The sequence below is a fragment of the Canis lupus genome, chromosome 1 (genome assembly GCF_003254725.2).
Source record: "Canis lupus dingo isolate Sandy chromosome 1, ASM325472v2, whole genome shotgun sequence".
Taxonomy (NCBI): Eukaryota; Metazoa; Chordata; class Mammalia; order Carnivora; family Canidae; genus Canis; species Canis lupus.
In genome coordinates, this window is record NC_064243.1 from 4,981,183 (window position 1) to 4,998,207 (window position 17,025).

At 49.2% G+C, this 17,025-nt stretch overlaps 1 pseudogene; it reads left to right on the forward strand.

Annotated features, from left to right (window-relative positions):
* Positions 1 to 278: 278 nt before the first annotated feature.
* Positions 279 to 727, forward strand: LOC112643705 (60S ribosomal protein L34-like; annotated as a pseudogene).
* The last annotated feature ends 16,298 nt before the right edge of the window (positions 728 to 17,025 follow it).

The window sequence follows — 17,025 nt, forward strand, 5'->3', positions numbered from 1 at the left end:
GCACCACCCAGGGATCCCATGGGATAATCCTTAAGCCTCTTGTGGTGGAGGGTCTTTGGAAATTGGGAAGGGCCAATTCTCCTACAAAAAGCTCCCCCCATCTGGCTTGTGTTCTACAGTATGTCTCCCATACTTGGTTTCAGATTTTAATTCCATAAATATAAGTACAACAGGCTTCTTGCATGGAACTGTCAATATGTGGACTACAGCATGGTGGTTAACAAGTAGTGTGGAGCTTATTAAAGGGGAGGATGTTTACATGAATATAGTACTGGAGAGGTTTAAAAATTACAGTAGTCCTCTTCCGGGGACGGCGTCTGTAGGCGTTCAGAATGGTTCAGCGTTTGACATACCGTCGTAGGCTGTCCTACAATACAGCCTCTAACAAAACTAGGCTGTCCCGAACTCCTGGCAATAGAATCGTTTACCTTTATACCAAGAAGGTTGGGAAAGCGCCAAAGTCTGCATGTGGCGTGTGTCCTGGCTGACTTCGAGGAGTTCGTGCGGTGAGACCTAAAGTCCTTATGAGATTGTCTAAAATGAAAAAACACGTCAGCAGGGCCTATGGTGGTTCCATGTGTGCTAAGTGTGTTCGTGACAGGATCAAGTGTGCTTTCTTTATTGAGCAGAAAATCGTTGTGAAAGTGTTGAAGGCACAAGCACAGAGTCAGAAAGCTAAATAAAAAAATGAGGATTTTTTTTGAGTAATAAAAATCAAAAAGCTTGATCTGTTAAAAAACAATAAAAAAATAAAAATTACAATAGATGTGTTTTAGAAGAAATAAAATAGAAACCGACATTTAAAAAATTTAATTAAATTAAACTATTTTATTTTTAATTGCTTTGATTAAAATTGAATGAAGTTTAAATTAACTTAAAATTATGACTTACGGGGCACCTGGGTGGCCCAGTCGGTGAAGTGTCCGACTCTTGGTTTCAGCTTAGGTCATGATCTCAGGGTCGTGGGATCGAGCCCCATGTCAGGCTCCGAGGTGAGTGTGGAGCCTTCTTGAGATTCTCTCTCTCCCTCTCCCTCTGCCCCTCCCCATCTCTCTCGTTCCCTCTAAAAAAAATAAAGATAAAAATAAATAAAATTAAATAACAACTTGAAAGAAATATTTTCTCCAGTTTCATCATAAAAAGTGGCCCAGCAATGGCAACACGACCATCACTTCTGTCCCAAAGTGATGGGACACCAAATGTCATGTGTGTACCCAGTGCCCAGATTATGGTCTCTAATATTATTCCCCCACAACCAATGTTCCCAGAAAGTAATATATTCCATTGCAGGGGTCTCAGTGGTATCAAGACAAAAGTAGCACAAAGAGCTTTCTGCTAATCTAACTACAACAATGTGAGTGTCAAAAAGAAAATGACATCCTGAAATTTAAATGAAATAAAATGTGAAGTTCTGTGAATTTATAATGATGCTCAGAAAAGGAAAGTCAATATGAAATGCACCCAAAACTACTGCGGCTCTGATAGGGCATGTTTGGTTTGTATTGGTCTTAAAAAGTAGGGACACGTTTGTGTATATATGCACATGTGTGGTTATTGTCTTAGGGCTGGATGTACTTATGACGTGCCGAGGCATGTTCTTGTTTGGGAGCGTGGCCTAGGTGAGTGAACCAGTGAAGCTCTAAACATAGCTTATTGTGTGATAGGCGGGATCCCTTGACAGCACATTTCAACTAGGATTACAGTATTGTCACTGGGTCAGAGGGACCTGAAGAAAGCAGGGAGTAGGGTTTAGTGTGAGGGCTGCCAGCAATCCCAAGAAGGACAAAGGTGAGTGAAGCAGGTGGTGGTGTTTGGGATGGCCTGGTCTTCCTTCACATCCTGTCCTGTGAGGCGAGGGACTCCTGCTTGGTGGCCCTGTGGGACGTTAATCCTAGCGTGCAGTCAGGCATCACCCTGTGTAGAAACGCATCTTTGGGACGCAGAGGGGAGATTTATCTAGAATTAAGAGGAGTAGCTGGCAGAATCTGACGGACACTGAAACAGCAATGCTGTTTCAAGTTCTTTATCTGGAGAACATAGAGACACTTGCTCCCCATGGGACTGGTCTCCCTCTGCTGGGTTTCGTGCTCCAATTCCTGCCTTCTAGTGTTTAAGTCTTTATTACTCTGCACCATCTGTTCCCAGAAGCCGAAGAGCGTTTGTGTACAGATGAGTGTGTTCCTCAAGTGAGGAGAACAGACAGCGGGCTGTAAATATTTTATACTTTCCAGGATCATTTTCTTTCAGAATATTAAGAATTCATGCCAACATTTGATAACGGGTTATCTGAAGGATGCTCTGCTTAGTCAAACATTTATCTTGGTAAAGGATAGGGAGAAAGCTTGAATAAATGCAGAGCTGAGAATTCAAAGTGCTGTAGCCTCATGTCATTCGCGTAGAATTGCGACCTAGTAACAGAACTTTAAATGCCCCTTGTGGCTGCTTTCCTTTAATATTTTTCAGAAATAATCTCCAACTTACAGAAAAGTTGCAAGTAAGTGCAATTGCAAATAACTCTTTTTTTTTTTTTTTTTTTTACACTTTCTGAGAATAAGCTGCTGCCCAGATGTCACCTTATTTCCAAGTTCTTCCGTGTGTATTTCCTACAAACAAGGATTTTCCCTCATTTGGGGGCTGAATTGTGTCCCCTTCAAATTCACGTATTGAAGTCCCAACACCTAGAACCTCGGAAGGTGACCTAATTTGAAGACACGGTCCTTGGAGGTAATTGAGTTAAATGGGCCTTAATCCAAAGCACTGGCGTCCCCAGGAGAAGAGAAGATCAGAAAGGACATACACAGAGGGATGACCACGTGAAGACGGGGGAGGAAGGCCATCAGCCAGCCTTGGAGAGAGGCCCTGGGAGGAACCGATGCCCCGACAGCCTGGTCTTGGGGTCCTGGCATCAGGACTGTGAGGACACAGAGGTCTGCGGTGTAAGCTGCAGCCAGGGCCATGTCTCCCACCTCCAGCCACAGTGCCCAAGGCCAGGAGAGCCGCCAGAGGCAGAGCACTGGCACCCAGGCCTTGCCACCATGTGGCCCTCAGGTCCCTTCCGAGTCCCAGCACATCCCACTGTCCCTGGAGGGGGTGGGCAGCACCAGTTCAGGGGCTCGGGCCACACTCAGCTGTCTCCTCTCTTCGCCAGGTGTCGGGCTGGAACTGTTTCTCAGAGCTCCATCTCCCTGACTCTCACGACCTTGGACATCACAGGCCAGCTGTGTGGCTGGAGGTCTCCCAGTCCCGGTGTGGCTAACGTCATGGAAGGGGAGCCGTGTTCTCCTGCCTCTTCTCAGGGACGCGAATCCGCCTGTTCCTGGTGCTGTTCCCTGCAGCTGTGGGGTGAAGGTGGCACCTGCCAGGCTTCTCCCCGGAAAGTCACCCCTTCCCACTGCCGATGAACAACACAGAGTTGTGTGCATGGGGGGTACCTCGGGCTGGGTAACTGTTTCCTTCCTCGTGAAACATTTCTTCACTTATTTATTAGTGTCACTAAGGACCCAGAGGCCCATTTGCTCAGTGGCTTGTCCTCCACTGTAATTCACTCTGATGTGCAAATGGTCCCAGGTGTGTCCCCAGCAGTCAGGCCATGTGGTACGAGGTGCTTTAGGTGTATTCAAGGCTCGCCTGGCCTGTCCTGGAGCCGCCCACTTCTCCAGAGCCCCCTGCTGCCTCTTAGTGGGAACCGGACACCTGCGGTGGCAGTTGGGGCGTACACATATAGACACGGGGGCACACGCACGGGCTCACGTCTATATTTCTTTCCATATCCACCGTGTGAATGGGCAGCCCAGGTTCTCATCGTTACCTCCACCCGGGGCCACCAGCACCGGCTCATTCCTGGCCTCCTCCTTTCCATACCTGCCGCTTGCTCTCTCCTGTGCTCAGAACCTGGCTCCCTTCCACTGCGTATGTGACAGCTGGACCACCTCCCCGTATGTGACACCTCCTGACCCACCTGAGCTCCAACACCTCTCCCAGAGGCCAGCCCGAGCTCCAACCCTGAGGCAGCACCGCCCCTGCACTGACCCCTTCCTGCCTGGAGCTCTGACACCTGCAGGCCCCTCATCCCTCACCTCTGCTCACCATATGCAGGGTCTGGCCCCCAACCCCAGGCCACAGTGCCCCTTTTGGGCACCCTGTTCACCTTCACCCTGCCCTGGGCTCCCCATTCTACTCCCTGTACCCCGGTCTATGGAGACACCTGTCGTGTTTGGTCACAACGCATGGCTTTTTCTTCACACTGACTTGATTCTGCAATAATGGGGCCATATTTCCTTGAATAAGAATTAGATGCTTGCTAAAAAAAAAAAAAAAAAAAAAAAAAGAATTAGATGCTTGCTCAAGGAGTTTCCCTTGTCACATCTCATTCAAAACCAGGGCATCCAGAGTCCTGTGACTGGGTTATAAGACATCCATAAAACATGCTGGAGCAATGCCACATCCCAGGGGTGACGAGCACCTGTAATGTCCTTGTCCTCTGTAGGCCACTGATGAAAGGAAGGAGCCAGAGCCACTAACACTTCCTGGGTGGCCTGGCCTTAATGAGATGTGAGCAGCATATGGGCAGCTCCTCAGGAGGCAAGCGCATGTGCCCAGCTGAGGGGCTGAATTCCTGGTTTTGTGTGATGTGGCATGATGTGACAGGGATGAGGTGCCAGTGGATTATTGCTTCCCTGACGTGCCACCTGGCGCCCGGTTCCATGGTGGCTACAATGCTCAGAGCGAGGACTCTGCATGTCCTTTGCAGCTGTCCCACGGAGCAGGTCTGCTCTCCCTCAAACGCCCCTTCCTGCCCCCGTCCCCACTGCAGCTGTGTTCTATCCCTCTAGCTCCTCCTCTTGTCACCTTACGTGTCTGGCCTGAGGCCCTACATCAGCTGATTTGAACTTCCCGCCCAGCATCCCTTCTAGGATGCCTCAAGGATGCTCTCCTTCCACGTGCTTCCTTGAAAGTGTCCAGTAACATCCCTCTCGGTCCTTCTCTCCTTGACACTCCTGAAGGACATGCCACAGCTCCCCATCCGCTCCCTGGAGAGCACCCCTGTTTTGGCTTCTGGTATAGTTTCCTGGAGCCACCATCACAGATCACCACAAACTGGGTGGCTTGACGCATCAAGAGTCTTCTCTCGCTGCTCTGCAGACCAGAAGTCCCAAACCAAGGAGTGGGCAGGGTCGCCCTCCCTCCACGGGCCCAGGGGAGGGTCCTTCTTCACCCCTTGCAGGTTCTGGGGGCTCTAGGTGCCCTTGGCTTGCAGCATCATCTCTCCGATCTCTGCCTCTGCTTCACACTACCGTCCTCCCATGTGTCCTTTTCTGTTTCTTATAAGGAGGCTGTCATTGGATTTAGGGCCCACCCTAGTCCAGTATGATATCATCTCCATCCTTACCTTAATTACATCTGCAAAGACACTAATTCCATAAGGTCACATTCTGAGATTCCACGTGAGCATGAATTTTGAAGGACATTCTAGCTCGCTACAAGGGCTGAACTGGGCTTGTCTTTGCTTCCCACGTCCATCCTGATCATGGTGTCTGTCAGACCATAGTTCTCCACCCCCAGACATCCCCTCAGAAAGATGGCCATGTTCATCCTGAGATCAGAGCCCATAGAATACTCAGTGTATGCATATGAATGGCCTGTGGTTCTAGTCTCCAGGCCTGAATCCTGCAGTAGAGCAGTAGGCACAGCTGCCGGGCCCCTACCCCTGCACAGCTGACACTTAATCCAGCATGTCTAGTAGGATTCATTCTTGCACCATCCCTCTGTCCGCCACTGCCATTCAGGTCCACCTCCCAGCTCCTCTGGTGTGTCAGAGGCATCTGAGTCTTATAATTATCAAGGCTAAACTTATTAGGCCCATCTATGGTGTAGCAATTTGAGAATTTATGGCAATGAAAGAGAAGCCAGATAGCTCACTATAGGCTTACTGAGGAAGGAAACTACAGGGGATACTTTCCTTTTACGGTATATTACTTTTGGGTAAATTATGAAGTAAGCTCAAAGGAGCTAAATAATGTATTATTGTAAATTATTATGTTGTTCACAGCTGCAGTTAGAAAAAATTAAAAATTTTCTACTTTCCAAGTATTTGAAACCCAGGATGAATGGCTGTCACTAACTAGAGGGAAGGTCGTTTATATAGGGCAAGTAATAAGAAAACAAGATAGCTTTTTAAAAATGCTGTTTGAAAAAAAAATGCTGTTTGATAAGGTAGGAGGGGGAGAAAGGACCCACTTTAAAAAAAATAGTTACATATTGTTGTGGTGGTGTTGAGATTTCTCTCCCATGTTCTCATTTCTGTAGGATTCTTTTGCATTTTGACATTGCATTCCTGCATTACATGCATTAAACTGTCCTGGAAAATAACACTGAATTTTTGTTCTCACACATTCCCACTAGATAGAAAAATATGACATTGGTTTTAAAACATCTAACCTTAGGAGCGCCTGGTGGCTCAGTCGGTTGAGTATCCGACTCTTGATTTCTGCTCAGTTCATGATGTCAGGGTTGTGAGACTGAGCCCCCCCACCATTGGGCTCCACGCTCGGTGTCGAGTCTGCTTGTTCCTCTCTCTGCTCCTCCTCCTGCTCAAAATAAATGCATAAATAGAATATTAAAAAAAAAAAACAACCTGGAATCCCTGGGTGGCGCAGCGGTTTGGCGCCTGCCTTTGGCCCAGGGCGCGATCCTGGAGACCCGGGATTGAGTCCCACGTCGGGCTCCCGGCGCATGGAGCCTGCTTCTCCCTCTGCCTGTGTCTCTGCCTCTCTCTCTCTCTCTGTGTGACTATCATAAATAAATTAAAAAAAAAAAAAACGCTTCTAGTCCTAGTCAATGAGAATAGTTATTTTTTGGCAAAGGCAAGTTGTTAGAAGTGGTAATAGCAGATTATGTTTGAGCTGTGAGCTTCCCATATTCCAGACCCCATGGTCAGCTGGACATGTGTGTTTTGCCTCTGACCCTCATGCTTCTGGGTCTCAGGGTCATCTGGAGGTAAACTGAGACTCAGAGAGATTAAGTGACATTACCTGTGATACTCAGCCAAGTGAGTGACGGGACAAAGATTTCATTCCTGTGTCTGGCTAGCTCTAAAGCCCATACCCCTAACTACTTGACCGTAATTAATTTACTAATGTCCAAATCATAGTTTAACAATATCTTGATTTTTACAGTGCTGTCAGGATTTCTCAGAAGACTTCTTTCCCTAACAAGTGGGAGTGTAGGTTGTCTGATACTTGATTTCTACAATGTTCCTGCAGCTGTGTGTAGAAGGAAAACCACACAGAGGAGCGGTTTTCTATGTCCTGTCACCTGGAGGGCCCCGTGCTCCTCATTCCACTCCCTGAGTGGGCGTGTGAGACTGGGGCCCTGTGCCACACGCCTTGTGCTCCTGGATGGGAGCTCCTGTCCTCGTGCACACACGCAATCATAGGGCAGGAAAACAGGACCGCTATGACTTAAATCATCACGCACAAGAGTCATGGAAGAGAATGATGGCAGGAGGGATGTTATATGCAGAGTGCTGTGTGTACAGAAGGATTTCATGGCATAAAAAACCATACCTCCCATTCAGGCTGTAAGGTTTGGAACATACTTGAACCCTACGACAAGGCTTAAAGCAGGCATACGAACGGATTCAGCACTTCTTCAAATTATTCCGTTCAATATAATCTAAAACAAGGACTCTGAGTGGCATATTAAAAATGCTTCAGAGCTAAGAACTTATTTCCTTTCTGCTATGTAAATTATTTTGACCAAAAGACAAAATCTAATTAAGCTAAAGCCTTTATGCACATTAAACTAGTCAATCTTCCTCCTCATTCTGCAAATATGCTCAAATCCGAAGGCTGGTCTCCTATGAATTGTAACGTGCTGTTGGTTTCTATGCAACTTCATACTGTTGCAGTTTCCATAAAGAGCCAAGGGTGTTTTTAAAGTCCATTACAGGTAAGCAGAGAAATCACACCCGGGACTTCCCTCCAGCAGCCAGGCCACGAGGACTTCAGGGTTACATCTGTAAAAGGCATTAAGGTGGACAAAGGCCTGAACTGTTTTTTCTGAACTCAAAAATTCCACCGCAGTTTTAACCTTGAGCAGATGGGTGATGGGGGCAGTCATCTGCTGTTGAATCCCTCTGGTTATTTCTGACCAAGGCTCCCTCTGTCACCTTGTCATGCTACGGGCACCGTCACTGTGGAGTGGAATCAGTGTGGTTTTTCGGGAGAGAAAAGATGCACCACTATTAAAGTAAAAATTTCTTTTGGGGGGGTTAACTTGTGAGTTATATAGTTCATTACACACTCTCTATCACTTTTTGACACTTGGCTCTGAGTGGCTTTTTCAGCGCCTCGGGCACAGCAAGGCTCAGCTGGTGGAAAAGAGGTTCTGGAAACCTCTCCTGGCCCACAGTGTGCTACTTCTCCCTGGGGGCACTAGGGGTCCCATGGAAGCTGCGTTTGTGGCAACTTGTATTGCTCTCACCAGGTGAAATAATTTACCTCTGCGGCAGGTTAAATGTCCTTCTTAAACGGAGTTACCTTCTGCATGCTGGTTTTTATTAAATTACCGCAGATGTCGTGTGAACAGACGGGAGCAGAGACCCGTGCAGCATGCTCCGCAGGGAGTAGGATCCCCATGTCCCAGTTCTTGGGAAAGAGCTGCTTAAATGTGACCCTGGTCCTCATCTCTCAGAGATGCGCATCTCACCATGGGTGTTTATGCAGTCCCAGCTTGAGTCCTACCCCAGTAGGAAGATGCCCAATTTGAGAGACAAAACCAACACGGAAACCCAGAGAACATAGAGCTGGCTAAGCTCTGAGAGCCAGGGGTGGCGTGCTCTTGGCCAACTGTTTCTAAGTCACCCATGTTACCTTGGGAACCCATTACAAATGAGATTCTTGGGTCCCCTAGCCGATTAAATGATGACCCCTCAAAAAAGATGCCAGTGTTCTAATATATGGACCATGTGATTGTGACTTCATTTGAGAAGGCTCTTGCAAATGTGATTAAGTTAAGGATCTTGAGATGGGCCTCCTAGATGATACAGATGGGCTCTAAATCCAGTGACAGTGTTCTTCTGAAAGAAGAGAAGGGGACAGGCACCCAGGGAGGAGGCCGCATGACAAGGGAGGCAGAGACAGGACTGCTGCATGCAGAAGCCAAGGACATGCACCACCGGGGACTTGCACCACTGAGGACGAGCACCACCGCCACAGGTAGAAAGAGACAAGGTAGGATTTTCCCTCTGGAGCCTCCGAGAGGCACGGCCCTGCCCAGCCTGGATGTCACGTTGCAGGTCTCGGTGTCCATAGCCACAAGCCAGGTTGTGATCATTTGTTTCAGCGGCCGCAGGAGTCAGGTAGGGCCCACCCCAGGCCCCCTGAAAGCCGTCCAGTTTCAAAAAGCTCTAAAGCTATTCTGATGAGCAGGTGATTTGTGGAAAAACCATGGGAGTCATTGGTCTGGCTCTGAGGTGCTCGAGCCCTATTGTACAATGAGCCCTCGGAGCACCTAACGTCGGGGATGCCCAGGCCACACTGCAGACGCGGATGCTGAGTCAGGTGGCCGGGCATGGACCCGGGCGCGCCCTCCCGTGACTGTGATGTGCAGTAAGGTGCCAGCCTCTGGCTGCCCGGCCGCTGCAGGTGGAGACGCAGGTTCCTGTTGGACGTTCACCCGAGCCCTCCAGCAGCTGGCCTTGGAAACGGCCCAGTGCTGGGTCTTCCCGGCTCTGGCCACGCTGCTTACCCGCTCCTTCCTGCCCTTCCTCCCCCTGCTTACCCCTTTGAACAGAGGTATTATTGACATACCGAGTGTGCAATTGGTAAGAACGCCTGAGATTTGCAGTTGCCTGTATCTGTGCGATGGTTACCCCAGAATGTTCTGAATCCCCTTGGGGCCAGTTCTCTCAGCCCCTAGAGTTACTCCCGCGCTATCACCTCTAGCAGTGAGATTGTGTCTCTGTTCCCCTCATGTAACCTGTCTTCGTTCCGCTGACTCTTCTAAATGGTTCCCTTTACTTGGTTTCCATTAATTCGAGCCCGACATACCTACGTGTAGTTTTTCTCCCCCCAGGATTTTATTTATTTATTTTAAAGAGAGAGAGGAAAGAGGAGAGAGGGAGAGAGAGCGAGCAGGGGAGGGGCAGGAGGAAAAAGAGAGAGAGAATCTCCAGCAGACTCCCCACTGAGAGCGGAGCCAGACTGGGGCTCGATCCTAGGACCCCAGATCATGACCTGAGCTGAAACCAAGAGTCAGACACTCAACCTACTGAGCCACCCAGGTGCCCCCCACCCCATGTGTTGTGTTCTTGGTCTTTTGTCTCTCCTTGAGCTTCTTGGATTTGCGGGCCGTTGCTTTTCATGAAATGCAGAATTGTTTTTGGCCATTGTGTCTTCAGGTATTTTTATTCTTTTCTCTGTTCAGTCTCTCCTCCCACTCTGGGTTTCTAAGCTTCCATCCTTAAAGAATCATCTCTATGTGGACAAGTCTCAGAGCTGTGTCTGCATCCCCGACCTTTCTCCCAAGGTCTGAATTTGTGGCTGAATGCTGGGCGACTGTGTATCAGTGGCATTTCAGATTCTAAAACTGAACTTCTAATTTTACTTCCCCAACCTTTTATCCCTGTGTTCCAACATTTACATCCACTTTGATACCATCCTCCTCCTCAGATGTAAGGTTAGACACTTCAAGGTTGCATTTTCCAGACTGTGTTCCTTGAGCTGTACACGTGTGCACATTCCACGTGTCCATGTGGTATGTGTGTGTGTGTGTGTCTGTTGGGGGAGGTTCTGTTGTCGAATACATTTGCCTTCATTCTAACTTTCCCTTAGATGCTACCATTATAAATTGCCACATAAATGCCCTTACAAGTCCCGCAGCCATAATTTAACTTTGCTTAAAAGTTAAATTATCATTCGGCATTTTTCAAAATAAGTTAACCATAAACTCCTCTTTTCAAATAAAATAGAAAATCTGCTAAAATCCATGTAAGTGAATTTTGAGAAATATTACCACACGGCCATCTTTAGTTAATCTTTGTCCTATGAATGCTCCAGTACTCACGAATTCTGCTTCCTGGTATCCCCGGTCTTTTTCTGCCTCAATATCCCCACTTTCATCACCTCTCATGATGACCGCACAGTCTCTGAGCAAGAGCCTCCCTCCTTTTAATGTCTTGCCTCTTTAATCCACTCTTCGCTTGGCTTCCAGAATAGTCTTCTTCAACACCAATCTCTTTCTTAAAAGCTTTGAATGGCTACCCTTTACTTGGAGAAGAGGGTCCAGGGTCCTCAGCCAAGGAGCAAATACTTTTCCTCATGGGCAGCCCTCCCAGCTTTTACCCAAGCTCCATCTGCAGGCTGTTATGGGCCAAGGTGGGGGCTTCTGAGGGAATGCAAGTGGGGCAGCAGGTTTCTGGGTAGGGGTGAGTTGGGCAGGACGATGGGGGTGGCGGTTGTGCCTGGGAGAGCAGCCTTGCGGGGACAAAGCCGAGCAGAGAAAGGACAGGACAGCCTGAGATTAGAACCAGCAGCAGGTGTGGAGAGAACAGGAGGATGGGGGGTGGAAGGCAGGGTAGGAAGGAGGGAGGAGCTGGGCGGAGAGGCGGCCCCAGAAGGGCTGACACAAGGCGGTGACTGAGACCATCGCCAGGCGCTCCTTGGTGCAGACGCTGACCATCTCAGCAGGTGCAGCAGGGTGCTGGCTGGGCAGACGTTCCTCCCCCACCTGCAGCGCTTCCCTCCACTGAGCTTGTGGTCCGGCCCACCCATGGCTCCCCGTCACTTCATTTCTTCCCCAGGACCCGGCCGATGGACGCAGTGTGAAGCCTTCCCCAATCCCAGCCCCGAGATGCTGGATGGTAAAGCTGCACTGCTTCTCTTAAGCAAAGTGGATCGAGTCCCTGGTCCTATTCACGGCACATGGACAATAAACATTTAAGGAACTGGTCTGAGAATGAGATGGGGTCTTGGTGTTGACATCAGAGGATCCATGGGATGCTCCGGATCCCTTAGGCGACTTCATGAAGTGGCTTGTTTCTAATTCTGTGCTTCTTCCCACTGGTGAGACGCATCTTTACTTCTCCCGATCCAGTGAGACCCACAACATTGATCTTGCCTGATGTAAATCAACAAGAAGGGATGTAAATGTTTGTCAAGAGGGAAGGTGGCTAGACATAAGTCTCTAGTATAGTCTGTTAAGGAGAGAATAAGGAGAAGACGAGGAGGAGGCGGAGGAGGTAGGAGACGAAAGAGATGGAGAGTCAGAGGTAGTGTTGGAGAGAAGGGGATACAGCAGGAGAAAACGGGGGACCTGCGGCTTGATGGATTTTAAACGAGAGCAATCGTGTCCTGCTATTTCCTTGGGGCCTGAGCTGCTGTTTGAAGTCACCTGGATAATGAGGTATTTGGCTCCTGTTTATTCTTCAGAGCTCCGTGCACACTGGAATCCTGACTCTAGCTGAGACTCAATAAATCTGGGGGTGCCCTTTGTATGGGAGGAACCCTGCAGCCCACTTCAGAAGCATCCCCAGGATTGCAACCACAGGAACCAAATCAAGAACGCTTCAAAGACAGTTGCAATCGAGCCAGGCGCTGCACTTGCTCCCTTGGTCAGATGCCCCCACGTTATCCCCTGACGTGAGCGCTGAAAATCGCAGCCTCCAGGTGGTCCAGTTAACGAGAAACTTCTGCACAAGTCCTTAGCAAACACACCGGCATTCCTGGATTAAGTAAATTGCAATAAAGTAAGTCAGTATTAATAACACAAATGATGATGCAGTTGCATTTGGTAAGGACAAAAGTGAACACATTAACAATACTTTGAAATGAAAAATAATGAGCCTATTACAATCTGTATATTATTTGAAACTATTGAAATGGCATACATCATTTTTACGTATTTATGTCCATTTCATATATCTATAGGCTAAACACAAACTTATATCAATGACTGTGACATCTAGCTTAATTACACTTATCGTTTTTATCCCAACTGTTGCTGAGGAAAAATAACAGCATTTCCTGGTGGTCTGTCACAACAGCAGCCGGCAGCTTCCAAGAAAAACAGTTGACTTTCATCATCTGTGCCAAAGACAAGGGGTCCTGTTTGGTTCATCGAGAAATCAATATACTCCTTTAGAGTCTCCTCTCCAGACAGAAAGCCCTGTGCCTCCCTCAGCATTTACTTGTTGATAGCAGTTACTTATCTCCAAAACAATACTGACAATTTTGCCTAAATAAATGAACGTTCCCACTGCTGCATTCCCGCGTGGCAGGAACAGTAAGTGAACATGAACAATGAGTTCCCATAAGGGAGACCCCTCTTGGGGCTAGAGCATCATTATCATCAGACAAACATCATTATGGTCCTGCTCTTTGCTCATCATGCCGTCCCCCTCCCGTGACTTGATGGCACAGCTCATGCCAAGTAACAGTCAGGGTGCAGTCAGCACAGGGCTGGATACCCAGGGCCAGGGATGAAGTCTGGGTTCTCCATTTGATGAATTCGACCTTGTCAACTTTATGTGTGTTTTTTTTTTAATTTTTTAAAAAAGATTTTATTTATTTATCTGGGAGAGAGAGAGCACAAGTGAGAGGGGCAGAGAGAGAAGGAGAGTCTTAAGCCAACTCCGTACTGACCTTGGAGCCTGACATGGGGCTTGATCACAGGACCCTGACACCACGTCCTGAGCCGAAACCAAGAGTCAGAAGCTTAACCAACTGGGCCACCCAGGCAACCTTTTTTTTTTTTTTTTTTTTAACCTTTTTAATCCCTCAGATCTCAATTAATAGAAACGATCCATGTTAAACATTGTTTCATTCATTCACATTTCTGTTAACTGTTTTTAATAAAAGCTCATCACAGATTCTGGGAATAAGGGGAGAGGATGGAAAAAGAAGAAGGAGAGGCGTTTTATAGTTTATCAGAGATCTTACTATTATGATTAAAAACCAGAGAAAAGTGGACTAATAGTTTTCTAGGTTGGGTGGGGGATCTAGAAATAGGATATTTGGTGGAAAAGGGGACACGGTGCCCCCAGCAAGGCATCTGGGTGTCAGGGAAATTCGGGGAGAGAGAACCTTCCCTGCGAGCTACACAGAAATAACTGTGGCATCAGGGCCACGCAGTGAAAGGCCGGGTGGGGTCAGGCTGCCGCTCTGGACAGTCAACAGGTTAATTGCAGCACATCCACCACATCTGATGAACACAAGTGGTTCTTTCGAGCTGCTTCTGCAGGAATTTTTAAGTAAATGGTCACAGCATTGGCACTGCAGTCAAAGAAATGTTTTACCATGAAAATAGTCTTTTATAAAAGAATGGAACTCTCTTTGGTCAAATCAACAGATGTGAATGCAGCCACTTACTGTGATTCTCGTAACTATTTGATCAGATCATTACTTTTCTTTCCATTTTCATTCTGTCATATTGTGAAGCAAGTGGTCTCACAAGCTGGTTTTTCCATAAACCATTTTTTGCTGCCTTAAATATATATCTACCCCAATGAGCAGGGTGTTTTCCTTCTGCCAACCCCACTCCTGGGGGGTATATCCACCTTCTAGAGGCATCAGTTTGATGTTATTTTGGTTGTTATTGTATTTTACTGATGCAGGGTGGCTCGTGAACATTTGTGGACCACATCCACAGATTTCGTGGCTTTCTGTTCCTTAGATTTGGCTTACCAGGAATTTTGCAGCTTTTCAGTTGCCTTCCAAGTCACGTGCTGCGTTAGAATGATGGATGTTTCTAAGGCTTGGATTTCACAAACATTTTGGGAGGACCTACTATTGCCAAATAACCCTCAAACTGGAGGTCCAAAAATGGAAGCGATGCCTTCTCTAAGTGCAGTCTGAAGGGAAGACGAGACACACACTGGTAGCTGCCCTGGGTGGGAGCACATTCCACACGGCCTCACAGAATCCTTACAACAACCAGAGGCAGTTGTATTGTCCTCACTGGAGAGATGAGGAGGCCGAGCTGTGGAGAGACCAAGGGGCATGAACCTTGGCATGAAACAATGTTGAAACATCCAGGCTTCAGACTGCTGGTTCCAAGGTCACACAAAGCAGGTGGCTCCAGCCCATGCATTTGGTGGCCTCCAGAATGGTGAGTGGGTCCCAAAAGATAGGTCTATGTTCTAATCCCCAGAACCCGTGAATGTCACCCTATAGGGCAAAAGATGTGATTAAGATGAAGCTCTTGAGGCTGTGGGTTATTGAGTTCAGCCTGGGTCTCCACTGGAGGGAGCAGTGCGGCCCTGGGCTTCATGCACCTGCTCTGGACTTTTTTTTTTTTCTTTTTTAAAGATTTTATTTATTCATGAGAGACACAGAGAGAGGCAGAGACACAAGCAGAGGGAGAAACAGGCTCCCCGCGGGGAACCCCATGCAGGACTCGATCCCAGGACCCTGGGATCACGACCTGAGTTGAAGGCAGACGCTCAACCACTGAGCCCCCAGGTGGCCCTGCTCTGGACGTTTTGTGACGACGTCTTGCAGGCAGGGAGCCCAGCATTGACCAGCTTCATGCCAGCCCATGGAGCAGGAAGGAAAGCGTTATTTCCCAGGCGGATCTCCCTCTGCGTGTCACCCACCCGTTTCCAGGGGGGTCCGTCTGCATGTGGTGTCTGCACAGGATGAGGGCCGGGGGGGCGGGCAGCAGGAGGTGAACCTGGGTCTGGGACTCACCGCGGGTGGTTCCAAGCCCCTGGTGGTAGCAACCCCTCGCCTTGCTCGGCACAGGGGGACCCAGGAGGCGCAGGCGGTGTGAGTGAGGCACCCTGTTTCTGCTCCCGGGACTAACAAGGCCCCATGCTCCCCGTTGGTGGTAGTGGTGGGGGGCCCTGCTCAGCCCCTGTGGCGAGAGGCCCACAGTAGGCAGTGCCCCAGGAGGAGCTCTCGGCCACGCGAGCTTGTGCCCTGAGCTGGGGGGGACTTGGCTTTTCTGCCCCATAAGGCCCAGGGCCATAGGATAGGCCCGTGACCTGCTTCTTGGGTGGAACCTTACAGTCAGGAGATGGTTTTGGAAATGTCACCGGGGGAAGGAGACCTCTTGCCCATAAAAGCATAGCTTCTGGGGCTGCTTGGGTGAGAAAGGAATGAGCCCGGGGCCCACTGGGAAGCATTACGAAAATTCGAAGTAGCTGAGAATATTTACTAGGAAGACATACGCAGGTCCTAAAACCACCTGTTAGCAAAGCTTTTGGATGTCAGGGTGTGAGGAGGTGAGCCCCTGGAGGGGGGCTGGAGCAGGGCGGGGGCCACCTGGGGAAGGACCTCTGTGGGGAGCTGCGGAGATCGTTGGGGGGGGGCTGGTTTAGAGGGAGGACCTAGGGGCGCAGACGGAGGTCGAGGGGAGACTCGGGGGGGGGCTGGTTTCGAGGGAGGGGGTACTAGGAGCACAAACCGAGGTTGAGGGGAGGATTCCGACCTCCCAGCTACAGCAGCTCTGAGCATCTGCCAGGCGAGGGGGCTGTGGGGACGGGGTAGGACGTGGATAAATCCTACAGAGACGCGGCACCTGGGGGGCTCAGCAGGTTAAGCAGCTGAGTCTTGGTTGGGGCTCAGGTCGTGGGCTCGAGCTTGGCGTGGGGCTCAGTGCGGTGTCTGCTCGGGTCCCCTCCCTCCGCTCCCCCTGCTCGCACACACTCGCACAAATACACACCAGTCTTAAAAAAAAAAATGAGGAAGAACAGATAAGTAGCCAAACTCGTAACAGGGCTACAGTTCAGGCTACAGAGAGGACGAGAGACACAAGCAGAGGTGCGAGAGCGGAGAAGCACGGGAAAGCGGGGTCTGGTGCCTGCGGCCGGGGACACTGACGGGGTGAGCGGGTCCAAGGCCGAGGCCAGGCCGCAGCGCAAGCGGCCGGAGGGGCGCCCGGTGTCCGCCCTGAATCAAGTCCTCGAAGACGGGAGCAATCCCCAGGGCAGTGCTGGGCTGGGGGGTCTGTGACACCGGGGCACCCCGTGCTTACTTAGGCTTCATCTGTGTAAATTTGCGGAGCGTGGTGGCAGGTGACCAG